General features: G+C 33.7%; 1 long non-coding RNA gene across 1 annotated transcript; it reads left to right on the top strand.

Moving 5' to 3' along the window:
* The first annotated feature begins 275 nt into the window (after positions 1-275).
* On the top strand, positions 276-20,928 carry LOC143235927 (uncharacterized). The gene is made up of 3 exons (XR_013019411.1): positions 276-357; positions 8,603-8,696; positions 20,667-20,928. It is a non-coding gene; the product is annotated as an uncharacterized LOC143235927 (long non-coding RNA).
* Positions 20,929-21,361: the final 433 nt, after the last annotated feature.

Below are 21,361 nucleotides of genomic sequence, written 5' to 3'. Positions count from 1 at the left end.
AAACAAACAAATCAAAACATAATTTACTTTAAATTTCATTTTTCGGTGAAAAAACATTTTGCTATGGAAATAGTACTCTTGATCACTTTAATTTTCAGCAACAAGTTAATAAAAAACATCATAACACAGTTGACGAATTTATATTAAATCAACTCAAAATCCTTCGAATTTTAGGTATCACATTTTACCAAACGACTGAAAATGGTCATGACGATTGCTTGGTATTCAGAGTTAACCAAACACAAGAAAACAAAACACTTCAAAAAAAAATATATATATATATATTTATATACAAATTTATGTGACATTCACATTTGGAAATATATTTAGTAGGCCTCGGCTTCGACTATCAGTAAGGTAGTATGCATATTATTCATACACGTTTGTAATTTAATTTCAAGAAATATATTTATGAAATATCCTGAAATCTAACTTAAGAAATATTTCTAAACATAATGGCTATGAAAAATAACACTAATGGTGTATTTCATGATTCTAAATATACAACGGTATGTTTATTGTACTAGGCATAAAAAAAACTAAAGTATGCTCAATTACATTATGTTATGGTTTAAGTTAGGCCTGGAGACTAGAAGTAAATAGCCTAAATTTATTACAATAAAGGTTACGTTAAAGTGAATATACATATACTTAGTATTAAAAGAAAGTTTCAGCGAATTAAAGAAAAAAGGTTCTCAGGTTCATTAGGCTTACATTGTAACCAATGCTAGCAGTAGCAATATAACATTAGCTTTTTTTAACTAGTTAGAATTATGATTTTATGCAAATTATGATAAGAGAAGGAATATGCATAGTTTTACGATTAAATATATATATATAAGTATAAGCTAGGTCTACTTTGAGTTTTGACTGTTAATAATGTGACGATTTACCGCCAAATTCTATCCTACCAGGGGCGTAGATCCTGGGGGATGGGGGTATATACCCCCTTCATTTTAGGTGGGAGATATGATACATACAATTATCCCCCCCTATAGTTTGGTTTGTTGAATTGTTTTATTGCATCATAGGTCTACAAATTGTGTGTCTGTTCTTGTGATTCTCCTGTTCTTACCAGTCGAATTACATAATTAGTCCTAGATGTAGGCTTTTTCAGTAGCCGAAATGTACATCTTTAATATGAGCGTGCTTCTAAGCTTTTCGATCTAAGCGATAGTTCTTAAGTATCAGTCAGTAGGCCTAAGTATTCTTAGGCAAATATTCTTCTCAAACTTTGTCTTAGACATTTTTAGAAAATTTGTGGTCTTTGTTTTAGGCTGAAACCTGTATGGTATAGTTTTATATACATTCATTTGCAATTAATTAATTACAAATGAATAATTATACTTGGATAACTGTATAGGCTATCAACCATGAAAACGAATTTCTCATCTCATTTAATGAAACATCTCTCATACTATCATTTAATAGATACTGGTGTAAAAACATGGTAAAGCTTTGTGAGAAAGTTTAGACATGAAGATGCATATGTTTTGATACTACACCAATTATGATATTTTATATTTGATAGCTGTATGGATAACACTATACAAAAATGTAAGACTGCTGTTGAAAATAGTAACTTTTCATTTGTTAATTTCATATTTAAGACAGACATTTAAGCTTTTAAGAAAATTTAATGACTCAAACAAACCAATTTTTCCATTAGTACACACATTTTCTAATCTTCTATGCATTATTTACCTTTTTTTGTAATATTTGTGCCATTTTTCTTCTAAAGAATTTGATCTAAAATTACAATCAAATGTTGTGTGAAATTTTCTGTATGAAGTCTTTACACGTGAATGGAGATCGAGTTTTTTGATATTGTATGAAATTTTCTCTATCAAGTCTTTACACGTGAATGGAGATCAAGTTTCTTGATATTGTGTGAAATTTTCTGTATCAAGTCTTTACACGTGAATGGAGATCGAGTTTCTTGATATTGTGTGAAATTTTCTGTATCAAGTCTTTACACGTGAATGGAGATTGAGTTTCTTGATATTGTGTGAAATTTTTTGTATTAAGTCTTTACTTAAAAGATAAAAAGTAGGAAAATGTTTTAAGTATGATTATAATAACTTTTTCTTCAAATCCATATTTATGTAACTATTTTTAACTTGAATTTATTCATAATTAATTTTAAAATTTATTTCCTCAGAACAGACAAATAAGTGAATAACAGTTAACAGTAGCTGTTGTGCTCTGCAATGACTTTACTTTGTCAAAAACCTCATATTCCTTTGTGTGTGAAATCTCTTTTTGCTAGGTGAATAAATAAGCAGTTATCCAAAAGGGTAGTTATGCATCACTCTCACCAAAAGTATATTTACTTCCTCAGTATTAAAAAATATAAGTATTAAAAAAATATTTGTACAACCTACAGAGATGTATTCAATCACATACGGTTACTTCTCTAAGGTTTACTAGCAGTTAAAACCATTACACAAGTAGTCGGTAATTTTTCATTAAATGTTCCTTTGAGAGGTAGTTTGGAATAACATTTAAATAAGTGCAGCACTGATAAATACCACAACTGATCAAATACAATATTTGGTATAAACTTACAATGCAGAACTAGCATATATATATATTGTTGTTCTCTAATAGAGGGTAAAAAAAGACATATTAGTAAATATGCTTTTTAATGTATTCCCAGGGATGTACATTATGTTACACGTGTATCTATAAATAGTTATTTAGATGAAACAAATAATGATAATTTCTTCATATTTTAAGAGAAGTCCCTGACACAGTTCCTGACTGTGTATTCAGTAGTGATACACATACCCAGCTTTGTGTAACCTGTATTTGAAAGTGTATTTCCTTGCATTATACAATGAAGAAAACACTTACCAGTAATTAATAATAATTGATATGGTAACCAGCTATCTAATTATAAATCTTAAACTCCTCCATTTTCTTGTTTTGTAAAATAACTTCATTCAAAGCACACTGCCTTTAGTTAACCATCCATAACTTCTCCCACTGTGATGAATGTAAATTGTAAGCATTAATATACATAATTTATCAGCATATTTTATTATTAGTTTTTCCATATCGTCATCTTTGTGTTTATCAACATGACACAAGGGTATAACAACACAAAGTTTCCATAATACTACATTGAACACAATCTTAGTAACAAAACATTCACTATAGAAAAACGAAATATTCAAGATAAAGTACACTCAGGTTCCTGACTTTATGGAGTTACAACAATTACATCACATGTATCAGTATGTCTCTAAACTAATGAAACTTTTCCATAAAGGGTAACTTTTCTTTCTTCAGTTAAAATAAGTTTCTAGTTTTACCTAGACTTCATTTAAATGTAAAGTATAAAATTTCCTATAATAATATTTACATAAGTGAACAAATAAGCTTGAACTTATTAAAAGCTGGTTCTCCATTTCTTAATAAATTCTGTTTCCTTTTCTAGTAAAGAAACAGGAAACTTTAGAGGATTAATACAATTTTGCACTTTTAGGCTTTTAATTGTATTTAGCAACATCTTTAAGGATCTTTTACAGCAACTGTTTCCTCCTGAGGAACCTCTTACATTCTGAATGTGATTTGGACTGCTGGGAACTTCCTGTTGTTCTTGTCTCTTAGTTTGGCCTGTTGTAAACTTCTTCTGTTGTTCTGTGTTAAAAGCTATTCAAATATAAAATTATTTATTGAAGTTTTACTGGTATCAGAGGTTTAAAATTTCTCCTTGTCCATATGATATTTTTCAACAACAAAAATAAACAGAAAATAGTACTGAAAACTGTAAATTCATGTTTTTTTAATTCCTTTGTGAATTCTTAAATCAGGGTTCCAGTTAACCCAATCTCCCAGATTCTGCATGCACAAGAATATGTTGGAACACATGAAATTTGAACCTCCCTACACTGAATATACACCACAAAACACCCCATATGCTAGGCAAGCACAAGTACTTTGTTTTGAACTTTGTATAATAACAAACTAAACAACACACAGTTTGCAAATAGCTGTCCATAATCAACATCTAACAGGTTTCATCAATGACAATACATTGTACAAAAATAAAGTCACTTGAAAGTACCACATCATTAATCCTTTCAACTTGGGTAGGTCAAAGTGCATGTCACAACCTTTCACAGTTGTGTTCAAAATTTAATTACCCTACATAATTATGTATATGAATGAACTTAGCATCAGAATGTAGATAACAAATTAAAGTTTAGAAGTATAAGTTTTAAGTTTTGAATTTTACGAAGAAATAGTTTCAAAAAATATCAATCACCACTAGTATGAAAAACTGCAACATTTTTCATTCTTCATTAATGTTTTTTACCACCCTCCTAAGAAGTATGAAATTTAATGTAAATTACTCATTATAACATTTTTATTGCTTAGATAAAGCATAATTTACATAGCTTTCAATCTTATTTAGTTACAGAGCAATAAAACTAGAAAATGTGAACTCTCTTTCTGTTGCATCCTCTCTTTCAGAACTTGCCAATAGTTCTCTCTGACTTTAATACAACACTATTTATAACCAATAGAAAGTTTTTCATTCTACATCGTATTAATAGTCGATTATATTTCTGCAAATAAATATAGGAAGTATCATATTACTGCGTGAAATTTATTTTTGCTCTATCTCTCATACCTTTATGTGAATTAGATTTATTTATCTCTGGATATGTCCAAACATATGTATAGGATTTGTGTGTGGCGTGTTAACGACTGCAATAGATACCATTTAAATGTATGTACTCTAAAACGTTGTATAATAATTATTCAGCTAATTTTAAAATTATACGAGTGTCGATAATTTGCACTTATTTACTTATCTTTACAACCTAATGTTTCTAAATTGATAAAATATAATTTCTATTCACACGAAGTATGTAACATTTAAAAGCCATCTTATCTGGAACACACTGACACAGTTAAATACATTTCTATCAATCACTATAATTGATTCAGAGATAATAATATTTTCAAAATTGATGATGAAACAAAATAAACAACTTCTTAAGACAGAAAAAAAAACAACGAATAATCATTTCTGATCCATGTCGAACACTTTAGATTTTTTCGTTTAATTATCATAAATTTATGATGCATAACTAAATATCTGATTTTATCCCTATATCTTCTATTGTTCTTAAGATTTACACAACTTTATTAAACAGACTGAGTTTATTTGTTAAAAGGCTCTCACTAAATCTGTTACCAAGCACTTTTAACTGAAGTTCTTGTCTCTTACATTTATGAATCACAACTGAAATCAGGTATGTGCGATGAAACTGCTATGAACAAATTAGAGGAATGTGAAAATATCATCTACTTATGTTTTTGTAACCAAAGTAGACCTACTGGCTTTTAAATATTTACAGAGTTTTCGGTATATAAACCATAACTTTATTGTAAACACTTCATAGTACGAGGTTTAGAATATTTAAGATTAAAAAAAAACAAAACATACTCGATGCTTTGTATTCTATAATGTTTGATTTGTGACGTACTCAACCATCTGTGTGCTGTAATGGCTGATTTATAATCCTCTACATAATTTAATGCCTGGCTTGTAACATACCCAATACGGTGTAAACTTTAATGTATCTTAAACGTATTCAATTCTCTGTGTGTTAAAACGTGAGATTTAGATAGTTGTAAAACAACAATTAGTGTAAAAGAGGGTTTAGTACTTTATAAATCACACATTTTAGCACATTAGTGCATATAGATAGTTGATTTCTTTAAAAACTAGGTATCAGAATACACTAATGTTTGGTTTATAATTATTCATTTCTCTGTATACACTTACGTTTGATTTACAGTGTACTCAATCTTTCTTCAGAATTGTAGATTATTTCTGTGTTTTGCAGCATTTTATATCTGTTAGTTACGGAGCCTATTTGACATTAACTATAAATGTAACCTGTTCCAACATCAGTACATTATAATGGTTAAGGCCCGGCATGGCCAAGCGTGTTAAGGCGTGCGACTCGTAATCTGAGGGTCGCGGGTTCGCATCCCCCTCTCGCCAAACATGCTCGCCCTTTCAGCCGTGGGGGCGTTATAATGTGACGGTCAATCCCACTATTCATTAGTAAAAGAGTAGCCCAAGAGTTGGCGGTGGGTGGTGGTGACTAGCTGCCTTCCCTCTAGTCTTACACTGCTAAATTAGGGACGGCTAGCACAGATAGCCCTCGAGTAGCTTTGTGCGAAATTCCAAAACAAACAAACATTATAATGGAACAAATAGTGTTGTTGCAGATGATATATAGACAGGAATGCATAGGCCCAGCATGGCCAAGTGTATTAAGGCGTTCGACTCGTAATTCGAGGGTCGCGGATTCGAATCCCGGTCGCACCAAACATGCTCGCCCTTTTAGTCGTGGGGGCGTTCTAATATGACGGTCAGTCCCACTATTCGTTGGTAAAAGAGTAGCCCAAGAGTTGGCGGTGGGTGGTGATGACTAGTCTTACACTACCAGAATAGGGACGGTTAGCGCAGATAGCCCTCGAGTAGCTGGAAATCTTCGTTCAGTATCTACAACAACAACAACTTTTAGCAGATCTCCTGGTGATGTACAAGTATTTATCTCCTGTTTTGAATGTGTTAAACATGTTTACTATTTACCACTACCATACACGCTTCGTGACATTTAATTAAACATTTGTAATGTACCAAGCTAACAAGAATAAACTTTGGATATTGGAATTTTTATTCAGTATTTCCATGAGTGATGGAAAATTATTTTAATCTTAGTTGTTTAACTACCTTTAAAAAAAGGATTTTTATTTTAAAATCATGGTAACAGTCTATATATCCGATCACCTTTTCTCAGTTTCAAGCATCAACGACTGAAATGTAGAGAGTTGTAAGTGAAAATGGCGTAAAAATTGACCTAGTCTTAGGTCCACATAAACGAGAAAATTAGCATGACCGAATGGAAGGGCTGTACATTCTACAATAAGGGACACATACCAAATGAAAATATGTATCGAAAGCAAAGTTCACACATTTCATAATTTTATTGCCGTTAATGTTTCAGGTTTGATACAAGTCGCAAACCCATGTTCTTGTAATATATGATGGGTGAAAGTTACACCAACAATGATAAGTATTTTGTTTGTTTTGGAATTTCGCACAAAGCTACTCGAGGGCTATCTGTGCTAGCCGTCCCTAATTTAGCTGTGTAAGACTAGAGGGAAGGCAGCTAGTCATCACCACCCACCGCCAACTTTTGGGCTACTCTTTTACCAACGAATAGTGGGATTGACCGTCACATTATAACGCCCCCACGGCTGGGAGGGCGAGCATGTTTGGCGCGAACCCGCGACCCTCAGATTACGAAGCGCACGCTTTAACGCGCTAGGCCATGCCAGGCCTAATGATAAGTAACTACCATGTCTGTATGCACTACATGCCAAACAAGATATGGTTTCACCAAGACAACACATTCAGCCCACGTGTAAATGAACACGAGAGGCCCTTTATAACATGTATTCACAAATTGAAATTAAATTGCAGATATCTCCCGTGAACTTCTGTATTAATGAATAGCTGGAACGAACCCTCTAAAGTCGTTATCTCTACATGTTTGTTAAACATTGGAAGGTAAAGTGCGCTGCATAGAAAGAGCGATTTATGAGTAACACCACCAGTAGTTAAAGAAGAGGCAGTAGCTAGACATTCATCCTTGTGTAGTTACCATAGATTGTGTATTACGTTAAACTAAACTAAACTAACGTGGCAGGGGTTCAGTTTAGAGAGAGAGAAATCCGAAGAGTTCTCTCTCCAACTGGGGTGTTCAGGAACTTTGTAGTTCCTCTTCGTCCCCTTTCGTGAATTGTTATTAGGATTAAGTGGTGGTTTTTTTTTATTATTATTATTTTAATAATTTAATTATCGTTATTATTCTTGACTTTTGGGTGGGGAATGTCTCACTAAATGGTCTTTGGGTGGAGGCAAAGGTAGCAGTGGAAAGAAGGAAAGGTCGGGACCTGTCTCGAAAAGAAAAAGTTGGTAGATGTGAACATGAATGTAATTCATTCAAGTTCAGATCAAATCAAACGGCCTGATTCTGGGTCTGGCAAAAGGTTGCCTGGGCTGGGATCTAGAAATCCAATGCCTGAAGATTTTGATGTGGGGAAACGGAGTACCCCGAGAAAACCCACTTTCACACGACAGGCGCCGAAAGTTTTGCCTGTCGTGTGCCCTGTTGTATTACGTTTATACTCATATAAGAAATGAATATATATTTCTTTCACGCCCTAACAACTAGAAACAGCCTCGAGGGGAAAATTGTACCACTGAATTAAAATAATGTGGAAAATAAACTTTCATTTGTATTTCCAAACATTAAAAACTTCATATTAATATCTATCAACATCTTTTAATTTATTCCATTTTGTACATCTAAATGAAAGTCATGAATTTTTATTTTAGTTTTAAGGTACAGTTCTAACGCAATTAGTAATGGTTTGAATATATTTATTTATATGAGTGTTATATAGCACCCTTAGCCGCAAAGCAGGAAAAGCACAATAGTTTAAAATAAAATGGAAACAGTTTGCTCTTCTAACAATAAAAACCCGTTTTTATTGATTTTAGCCAATCGCTCTTTCCCAATCTCGGTTGTCGTGATGTAGACCATTGCCACTAGTTACCTTCCCAATGCCATAGTTTACTGATGAAAACGCGTCATGTAAGTTTTCAATTCTTTCTAACTGTTCAAATCATAGAGGGTTTTATTTCAGTAAGGATATGAATTTAGGTACATGCACTAAACTGAGAAGTACAAGTTCAACTCATGATCAGTAAGGATATGATTTTAGGTACATGCACTAAACTGAGAAGTACAAGTTCAACTGATGATCAGTAAGGATATGATTTTAGGTATATGCACTAAACTGAGAAGTACAAGCTCAACTGATGATCAGTAAGGATATGATTTTAGGTATATGCACTAAACTGAGAAGTACAAGCTCAACTGATGATACAATATTATCAGGTATATGCACTAAAAACTGAGAAGTACAAGCTCAACTGATGAAACGATATTATCAGGTATATGCACTAAACTGAGAAGTACAAGCTCAACTGATGATACGATATTATCAGGTACATGCACTAAACTGAGAAGTACAAGCTGAACTGATGATACGATATTATCAGGTATATGCACTAAACTGAGAAGTACAAGCTCAAATGATGATACAATATTATCAGGTACATGCACTAAACTGAGAAGTACAAGTTCAACTGATGATCAGTAAGGATATGATTTTAGGTACATGCACTAAACTGAGAAGTACAAGTTCAACTGATGATCAGTAAGGATATGATTTTAGGTATATGCACTAAACTGAGAAGTACAAGCTCAACTGATGATCAGTAAGGATATGATTTTAGGTATATGCACTAAACTGAGAAGTACAAGCTCAACTGATGATACAATATTATCAGGTATATGCACTAAAAACTGAGAAGTACAAGCTCAACTGATGAAACGATATTATCAGGTATATGCACTAAACTGAGAAGTACAAGCTCAACTGATGATACGATATTATCAGGTACATGCACTAAACTGAGAAGTACAAGCTGAACTGATGATACGATATTATCAGGTATATGCACTAAACTGAGAAGTACAAGCTCAAATGATGATACAATATTATCAGGTACATGAACTAAACTGAGAAGTACAAGTTCAACTGATGATCAGTAAGGATATGATTTTAGGTACATGCACTAAACTGAGAAGTACAAGTTCAACTGATGATCAGTAAGGATATGATTTTAGGTATATGCACTAAACTGAGAAGTACAAGCTCAACTGATGATCAGTAAGGATATGATTTTAGGTATATGCACTAAACTGAGAAGTACAAGCTCAACTGATGATACGATATTATCAGGTATATGCACTAAACTGAGAAGTACAAGCTCAACTGATGATACGATATTATCAGGTATATGCACTAAACTGAGAAGTACAAGCTCAACTGATGATACGATATTATCAGGTATATGCACTAAACTGAGAAGTACAAGCTCAACTGATGATACAATATTATCAGGTATATGCACTAAACTGAGAAGTACAAGCTCAAATGATGATACAATATTATCAGGTATATGCACTAAACTGAGAAGTACAAGCTCAACTGATGATACGATATTATCAGGTACATGCACTAAACTGAGAAGTACAAGCTCAACTGATGATACGATATTATCAGGTACATGCACTAAACTGAGAAGTACAAGCTGAACTGATGATACGATATTATCAGGTACATGCACTAAACTGAGAAGTACAAGCTGAACTGATGATACGATATTATCAGGTACATGCACTAAACTGAGAAGTACAAGCTGAACTGATGATACGATATTATCAGGTATATGCACTAAACTGAGAAGTACAAGCTCAACTGATGATACAATATTATCAGGTATATGCACTAAACTGAGAAGTACAAGCTCAAATGATGATACGATATTATCAGGTACATGCACTAAACTGAGAAGTACAAGCTCAACTGATGATACGATATTATCAGGTACATGCACTAAACTGAGAAGTACAAGCTCAACTGATGATACGATATTATCAGGTACATGCACTAAACTGAGAAGTACAAGCTCAACTGATGATACGATATTATCAGGTACATGCACTAAACTGAGAAGTACAAGCTCAACTGATGATACGATATTATCAGGTACATGCACTAAACTGAGAAGTACAAGCTCAACTGATGATACGATATTATCAGGTACATGCACTAAACTGAGAAGTTCAAGCTCAACTGATGATACGAAATTATCAGGTACATGCACTAAACTGAGAAGTACAAGCTGAACTGATGATACGATATTATCAGGTATATGCACTAAACTGAGAAGTACAAGCTCCACTGATGATACGATATTATCAGGTACATGCACTAAACTGAGAAGTACAAGCTCAACTGATGATACGATATTATCAGGTACATGCACTAAACTGAGAAGTACAAGCTCAACTGATGATACGATATTATCAGGTACATGCACTAAACTGAGAAGTACAAGCTCAACTGATGATACGATATTATCAGGTATATGCACTAAACTGAGAAGTACAAGCTCAACTGATGATACAATATTATCAGGTACATGCACTAAACTGAGAAGTACAAGCTCAACTGATGATACAATATTATCAGGTACATGCACTAAACTGAGAAGTACAAGCTCAACTGATGATACGATATTATCAGGTACATGCACTAAACTGAGAAGTACAAGCTCAACTGATGATACGATATTATCAGGTACATGCACTAAACTGAGAAGTACAAGCTGAACTGATGATACGATATTATCAGGTACATGCACTAAACTGAGAAGTACAAGCTCAACTGATCATACGATATTATCAGGTACATGCACTAAACTGAGAAGTACAAGTTCAACTGATCATACGATATTATCAGGTACATGCACTAAACTGAGAAGTACAAGCTGAACTGATGATACGATATTATCAGGTACATGCACTAAACTGAGAAGTACAAGCTCAACTGATGATACGATATTATCAGGTACATGCACTAAACTGAGAAGTACAAGCTCAACTGATGATACGATATTATCAGGTACATGCACTAAACTGAGAAGTACAAGCTGAACTGATGATACGATATTATCAGGTACATGCACTAAACTGAGAAGTACAAGCTGAACTGATGATACGATATTATCAGGTACATGCACTAAACTGAGAAGTACAAGCTCAACTGATGATACGATATTATCAGGTACATGCACTAAACTGAGAAGTACAAGCTCAACTGATGATACGATATTATCAGGTACATGCACTAAACTGAGAAGTACAAGCTCAAATGATGATACGATATTATCAGGTACATGCACTAAACTGAGAAGTACAAGCTCAACTGATGATACGATATTATCAGGTACATGCACTAAACTGAGAAGTACAAGCTCAACTGATGATACAATATTATCAGGTACATGCACTAAACTGAGAAGTACAAGCTCAACTGATGATACAATATTATCAGGTACATGCACTAAACTGAGAAGTACAAGCTGAACTGATGATACGATATTATCAGGTACATGCACTAAACTGAGAAGTACAAGCTCAACTGATCATACGATATTATCAGGTACATGCACTAAACTGAGAAGTACAAGCTCAACTGATCATACGATATTATCAGGTACATGCACTAAATTGAGAAGTACAAGCTGAACTGATGGTACGATATTATCAGGTACATGCACTAAACTGAGAAGTACAAGCTCAACTGATGATACGATATTATCAGGTACATGCACTAAACTGAGAAGTACAAGCTCAACTGATGATACGATATTATCAGGTACTTGCACTAAACTGAGAAGTACAAGCTGAACTGATGATACGATATTATCAGGTACATGCACTAAACTGAGAAGTACAAGCTCAACTGATGATACCATATTATCAGGTACATGCACTAAACTGAGAAGTACAAGCTCAACTGATGATACGATATTATCAGGTACATGCACTAAACTGAGAAGTACAAGCTCAACTGATGATACGATATTATCAGGTACATGCACTAAACTGAGAAGTACAAGCTCAACTGATGATACGATATTATCAGGTACATGCACTAAACTGAGAAGTACAAGCTCAACTGATGATACGATATTATCAGGTACATGCACTAAACTGAGAAGTGCAAGCTCAACTGATGATACGATATTATCAGGTACATGCACTAAACTGAGAAGTACAAGCTCAACTGATGATACGATATTATCAGGTATATGCACTAAACTGAGAAGTACAAGCTCAAATGATGATACAATATTATCAGGTATATGCACTAAACTGAGAAGTACAAGCTCAACTGATGATACGATATTATCAGGTACATGCACTAAACTGAGAAGTACAAGCTCAACTGATGATACGATATTATCAGGTACATGCACTAAACTGAGAAGTACAAGCTCAACTGATGATACGATATTATCAGGTACATGCACTAAACTGAGAAGTACAAGCTCAACTGATGATACGATATTATCAGGTACATGCACTAAACTGAGAAGTACAAGCTGAACTGATGATACGATATTATCAGGTACATGCACTAAACTGAGAAGTACAAGCTGAACTGATGATACGATATTATCAGGTACATGCACTAAACTGAGAAGTACAAGCTGAACTGATGATACGATATTATCAGGTACATGCACTAAACTGAGAAGTACAAGCTGAACTGATGATACGATATTATCAGGTACATGCACTAAACTGAGAAGTACAAGCTCAACTGATGATACAATATTATCAGGTACATGCACTAAACTGAGAAGTACAAGCTCAAATGATGATACGATATTATCAGGTACATGCACTAAACTGAGAAGTACAAGCTCAACTGATGATACGATATTATCAGGTACATGCACTAAACTGAGAAGTACAAGCTCAACTGATGATACGATATTATCAGGTACATGCACTAAACTGAGAAGTACAAGCTCAACTGATGATACGATATTATCAGGTACATGCACTAAACTGAGAAGTACAAGCTCAACTGATGATACGATATTATCAGGTACATGCACTAAACTGAGAAGTACAAGCTCAACTGATGATACGATATTATCAGGTACATGCACTAAACTGAGAAGTTCAAGCTCAACTGATGATACGATATTATCAGGTACATGCACTAAACTGAGAAGTACAAGCTGAACTGATGATACGATATTATCAGGTATATGCACTAAACTGAGAAGTACAAGCTCCACTGATGATACGATATTATCAGGTACATGCACTAAACTGAGAAGTACAAGCTCAACTGATGATACGATATTATCAGGTACATGCACTAAACTGAGAAGTACAAGCTCAACTGATGATACGATATTATCAGGTACATGCACTAAACTGAGAAGTACAAGCTCAACTGATGATACGATATTATCAGGTATATGCACTAAACTGAGAAGTACAAGCTCAACTGATGATACAATATTATCAGGTACATGCACTAAACTGAGAAGTACAAGCTCAACTGATGATACAATATTATCAGGTACATGCACTAAACTGAGAAGTACAAGCTCAACTGATGATACGATATTATCAGGTACATGCACTAAACTGAGAAGTACAAGCTCAACTGATGATACGATATTATCAGGTACATGCACTAAACTGAGAAGTACAAGCTGAACTGATGATACGATATTATCAGGTACATGCACTAAACTGAGAAGTACAAGCTCAACTGATCATACGATATTATCAGGTACATGCACTAAACTGAGAAGTACAAGCTCAACTGATCATACGATATTATCAGGTACATGCACTAAACTGAGAAGTACAAGCTGAACTGATGATACGATATTATCAGGTACATGCACTAAACTGAGAAGTACAAGCTCAACTGATGATACGATATTATCAGGTACATGCACTAAACTGAGAAGTACAAGCTGAACTGATGATACGATATTATCAGGTACATGCACTAAACTGAGAAGTACAAGCCGAACTGATGATACGATATTATCAGGTACATGCACTAAACTGAGAAGTACAAGCTCAACTGATGATACGATATTATCAGGTACATGCACTAAACTGAGAAGTACAAGCTCAACTGATGATACGATATTATCAGGTACATGCACTAAACTGAGAAGTACAAGCTCAACTGATGATACGATATTATCAGGTACATGCACTAAACTGAGAAGTACAAGCTCAACTGATGATACAATATTATCAGGTACATGCACTAAACTGAGAAGTACAAGCTCAACTGATGATACGATATTATCAGGTACATGCACTAAACTGAGAAGTACAAGCTCAACTGATCATACGATATTATCAGGTACATGCACTAAACTGAGAAGTACAAGCTCAACTGATCATACGATATTATCAGGTACATGCACTAAACTGAGAAGTACAAGCTGAACTGATGATACGATATTATCAGGTACATGCACTAAACTGAGAAGTACAAGCTGAACTGATGATACGATATTATCAGGTACATGCACTAAACTGAGAAGTACAAGCTCAAATGATGATACCATATTATCAGGTACATGCACTAAACTGAGAAGTACAAGCTCAACTGATGATACGATATTATCAGGTACATGCACTAAACTGAGAAGTACAAGCTGAACTGATGATACGATATTATCAGGTACATGCACTAAACTGAGAAGTACAAGCTCAACTGATGATACGATATTATCAGGTACATGCACTAAACTGAGAAGTACAAGCTCAACTGATGATACGATATTATCAGGTACATGCACTAAACTGAGAAGTACAAGCTCAACTGATGATACGATATTATCAGGTACATGCACTAAACTGAGAAGTACAAGCTCAACTGATGATACGATATTATCAGGTACATGCACTAAACTGAGAAGTACAAGCTGAACTGATGATACGATATTATCAGGTACATGCACTAAACTGAGAAGTACAAGCTCAACTGATGATACGATATTATCAGGTACATGCACTAAACTGAGAAGTACAAGCTGAACTGATGATACGATATTATCAGGTACATGCACTAAACTGAGAAGTACAAGCTCAAATGATGATACCATATTATCAGGTACATGCACTAAACTGAGAAGTACAAGCTCAACTGATGATACAATATTATCAGGTACATGCACTAAACTGAGAAGTACAAGCTCAACTGATGATATGATATTATCAGGTACATGCACTAAACTGAGAAGTACAAGCTCAACTGATGATACGATATTATCAGGTACATGCACTAAACTGAGAAGTACAAGCTGAACTGATGATACGATATTATCAGGTACATGCACTAAACTGAGAAGTACAAGCTCAACTGATGATACGATATTATCAGGTACATGCACTAAACTGAGAAGTACAAGCTCAACTGATGATACGATATTATCAGGTACATGCACTAAACTGAGAAGTACAAGCCGAACTGATGATACGATATTATCAGGTACATGCACTAAACTGAGAAGTACAAGCTCAACTGATGATACGATATTATCAGGTACATGCACTAAACTGAGAAGTACAAGCTCAACTGATGATACGATATTATCAGGTACATGCACTAAACTGAGAAGTACAAGCTCAACTGATGATACGATATTATCAGGTACATGCACTAAACTGAGAAGTACAAGCTCAACTGATGATACGATATTATCAGGTACATGCACTAAACTGAGAAGTACAAGCTCAACTGATGATACGATATTATCAGGTACATGCACTAAACTGAGAAGTACAAGCTCAACTGATGATACGATATTATCAGGTACATGCACTAAACTGAGAAGTACAAGCTCAACTGATGATACGATATTATCAGGTACATGCACTAAACTGAGAAGTACAAGCTGAACTGATGATACGATATTATCAGGTACATGCACTAAACTGAGAAGTACAAGCTGAACTGATGATACGATATTATCAGGTACATGCACTAAACTGAGAAGTACAAGCTCAACTGATGATACCATATTATCAGGTACATGCACTAAACTGAGAAGTACAAGCTCAACTGATGATACGATATTATCAGGTACATGCACTAAACTGAGAAGTACAAGCTGAACTGATGATACGATATTATCAGGTACATGCACTAAACTGAGAAGTACAAGCTCAACTGATGATACGATATTATCAGGTACATGCACTAAACTGAGAAGTACAAGCTCAACTGATGATACGATATTATCAGGTACATGCACTAAACTGAGAAGTACAAGCTCAACTGATGATACGATATTATCAGGTACATGCACTAAACTGAGAAGTACAAGCTGAACTGATGATACGATATTATCAGGTATATGCACTAAACTGAGAAGTACAAGCTCAACTGATGATACAATATTATCAGGTACATGCACTAAACTGAGAAGTACAAGCTGAACTGATGATACGATATTATCAGGTACATGCACTAAACTGAGAAGTACAAGCTGAACTGATGATACGATATTATCAGGTACATGCACTAAACTGAGAAGTACAAGTTCAACTCATGATCAGTAAGGATATGATTTTAGGTACATGCACTAAACTGAGAAGTACAAGTTCAACTGATGATCAGTAAGGATATGATTTTAGGTATATGCACTAAACTGAGAAGTACAAGCTCAACTGATGATCAGTAAGGATATGATTTTAGGTATATGCACTAAACTGAGAAGTACAAGCTCAACTGATGATACAATATTATCAGGTATATGCACTAAAAACTGAGAAGTACAAGCTCAACTGATGAAACGATATTATCAGGTATATGCACTAAACTGAGAAGTACAAGCTCAACTGATCATACGATATTATCAGGTACATGCACTAAACTGAGAAGTACAAGCTGAACTGATGATACGATATTATCAGGTACATGCACTAAACTGAGAAGTACAAGCTCAACTGATGATACGATATTATCAGGTATATGCACTAAACTGAGAAGTACAAGCTGAACTGATGATACGATATTATCAGGTACATGCACTAAACTGAGAAGTACAAGCTGAACTGATGATACGATATTATCAGGTACATGCACTAAACTGAGAAGTACAAGCTCAACTGATGATACGATATTATCAGGTACATGCACTAAACTGAGAAGTACAAGCTGAACTGATGATACGATATTATCAGGTACATGCACTAAACTGAGAAGTACAAGCTCAAATGATGATACCATATTATCAGGTACATGCACTAAACTGAGAAGTACAAGCTCAACTGATGATACGATATTATCAGGTACATGCACTAAACTGAGAAGTACAAGCTCAACTGATGATACGATATTATCAGGTACATGCACTAAACTGAGAAGTACAAGCTGAACTGATGATACGATATTAGAAGAAAAGATGTTTGTGAACAATTTCTGTAGCAACTATAGAACTTTTTTAATTTTGAAAAGAATGATTTATCATTTTGTATGTTATTTAAAAGAATGATTTATCGTTTTGTATGTTATTTAAAAGAATGATTTATCATTTTGTATGTTATTTAAAAGAATGATTTATCATTTTGTATGTTATTTAAATTACGAGGCTGAATTATGATAAGAGAATAAATATTATTTTATGGAACAAGATAATGTATGGTTAGATAAGTCATTTCACTTTCGACCATACGAAGTTTCAATTCGCCATCAATGCTTTTCCTTTCTTAAAACCATGTATGCCCCGAATGGCACAGTCTAGAGTCAAAATGTATCCTTTGTTTTCGAATGAAAACAAAACAAATTGTAGTTCTAAAATATGCAATCATCGAAATGATTGAAAACTATTTAGGAAGAAATAAAATCAGTATTTAAAATCTACAACAAAGACACGTATATTTAATTGTTTTTTTAAATCATTACGATGAAATGTTTTGAAAATTTCATAGCTGAGAATTAATGTTAATATCACATATATAGATTGGTATAAAATTAAGATAGGTTTGCATGACCTAAATATTTTACAGAAAGTAATTATTTACTACATAACTATTTTATTTAAGAGTTTTTATAGAATTCAATAAACCACACAAATACATCTAATAGACACACCAGGGTCTTGTAGAAATATTCAAATAATTTAAGTAGTTAATTTTCCTCCTCACAATCCAAAGATTATTTACAACTTTAATCATGTGGGAAACGATAAGCGGGAGGTTAACACTTAATGACTTGTCTTCGTCTCTTTAGATATACATTAAAAGTTTTTATACATCTGATGTCTTTTGTCCACAATATTAAGAAGCAGGTCCTCTCATACGCAGTGCTTTATGTTGTACTATAATCCTATGTATGTTAGAAAACATTTGTGAGATTTATATTTGTATAAAATAAATTATGAGGTGTCACCACAAAATTAATAAATGTTGATTTCTCTGGTGACTTGAAAATTTTATGATTTGATTTGGAATAGCTTTGAAGTTTAACTGCTTCTGTGGATATCATGCTAATATTATTGATAAAGGAATGTATTTGTACATATACGTGCACACGAAACACATTACAAAAACATGTATGATACGTGTCTGTCAATAAATATATTTACATTATTGCCAAAACTGCCGGTACCTTTCATCTCAAAGTAATTAAGACTTTGAACAAACCTAATAGTAATAAGATCATGATGTCAAAAAAGACAATGTTCAGATATTTTACGTCAATGATTACATACACATGTTACAGATTTTTCTTCCAATTTCACCAAAGATAAAACTAAAGGATCATGACGACCTCAATACAAGAAGGAAACGTTGCATGGTCTTTATATATATGTATATCCGTGTGTATAGCTCTGTGATGAACATTTTACAAGTTGGAAACAATGAAGTATTATTAGTTTTGTGGCTACAATAATTATAATTTTTCTTATAAAACTACGTTTTATCACCAGAAAATCTGTGGGTGGTATATTAATTCTCAGATTGTTGTCTTTCCGTTCACTAAAGAAATCTGACTTCAAACTTAAGAACGTGGATGTAGATATGTCTTCTACCTACTAGTAAATCTAAAACTTTATACCAAGTCCCTTAATTTTAAACTGTAATATTACAAATTACAATCAATGTCAAAAAACGCTTGCTGGAAGGACTCGAGTAGATACATTGACAAAAATGTCGTATCACGCCAAAGTTTAACAGGAGAAAGACTGATTTAAAGAACATCGTTACCTGGTTAAACTTTATACATTTAGTGTGTTTAATATTTAGATGTAAGAATGGTAAACTGCTCGTCATGAACATTTACAAAATACGAAAATTATAAAGCTTTGTAAAGTTACTAACAGGAAAAATATACCGATGTTAATCTTTAACTTTAACGCTTCCAAAATGACTTAAAAAAACAAAACAACAAAAAAATTACAGACACTGCGTTCAACCAATGGTTCACGATCTTGTATAATGTATGGCCTCCCAAATGTTCATAAACAGAATCATCCCTTACGCCTCATACCTTCTGCAATCAGAACCCGTAGTTATAAAATAGCCAAATTCCTTGTAGCTGTTTTAATCCATTAACATTTAATGAATTAACTGGCCTGGACTCATTTTCATTTGTTAAAGGTATACATCCTCGTAATGAATGTTTAGTGGTTAGTTTTGATAGAAGTTATTTATTCACAAACATTTCATTGGATTAAATCGTCGAAATTTGTTTGGAAAAACTTTCAAGAGGAGTGAGTCTTATTCATGGCTTAATTTATCACAACTTAGATAACAACCATTTTGTATTTAACAAAACTTTTAAATGATTTTGTTTATTTTGTGTTTACTTCCACTTAATATAATATCGATAATTTCTTGTGCTAACACTTTTGAGGTTCAAACGTTTCTCACTATTCGAATTATTGTGTTCTTTTCGAATTTCCGTTACGTTGCTATGATACATAATATTGCACGTGCGGTGGTTGTTGAATTAGAGGTATTTATTAACCAATGGTTCAGATTTTGTGAGAAATTTAAAATAGCCTTAATTTTTTTATTATTTCTTTTATTGATGTGTAAATCCTCTTATATACAATAAAACGTTTTTATTACATTTTTCAGTCACGGCGACGCTCTGAGTAACCGTTCTTATTCATGATAGAAACAAACCTAGGGAACGTTTTGAAATGAAACAATAATATATCTATGAAAACCTAATGTAACGAAGATAGAGCAACAAAAAATAAACAATGCCAGAGTTTGTACTCTTACGTATCATAATTTTATTTCGGATGACTCATCGACGGCACCATTTCAGACATGTTTTGTCCCGATGTTTATCCCTGATGCCGGAAAGTGTCATTGACGATGGTGACACTGTCCACCTTGCAAATGTTTTAAGTATTTAATTCAAAAAATTAGACTGTTTTGTTTTAGTATGATTCCTTTTTACGAATTAAAGTAAAATTAGTTCCATACAAAATTAGAAAATGGCCGTGTCGTCAAATAACTCTACAAAGCTGAACTGATGATACGATATTATCAGGTACATGCACTAAACTGAGAAGTACAAGCTCAACTGATGATACGATATTATCAGGTACATGCACTAAACTGAGAAGTACAAGCTGAACTGATGATACGATATTATCAGGTACATGCACTAAACTGAGAAGTACAAGCTCAAATGATGATACCATATTATCAGGTACATGCACTAAACTGAGAAGTACAAGCTCAACTGATGATACGATATTATCAGGTACATGCACTAAACTGAGAAGTACAAGCTCAACTGATGATACGATATTATCAGG

Source organism: Tachypleus tridentatus, chromosome 2, assembly GCF_004210375.1.
Source record: "Tachypleus tridentatus isolate NWPU-2018 chromosome 2, ASM421037v1, whole genome shotgun sequence".
Lineage (NCBI taxonomy): Eukaryota > Metazoa > Arthropoda > Merostomata > Xiphosura > Limulidae > Tachypleus > Tachypleus tridentatus.
This window is presented reverse-complemented; position numbering and strand designations above follow the sequence as displayed.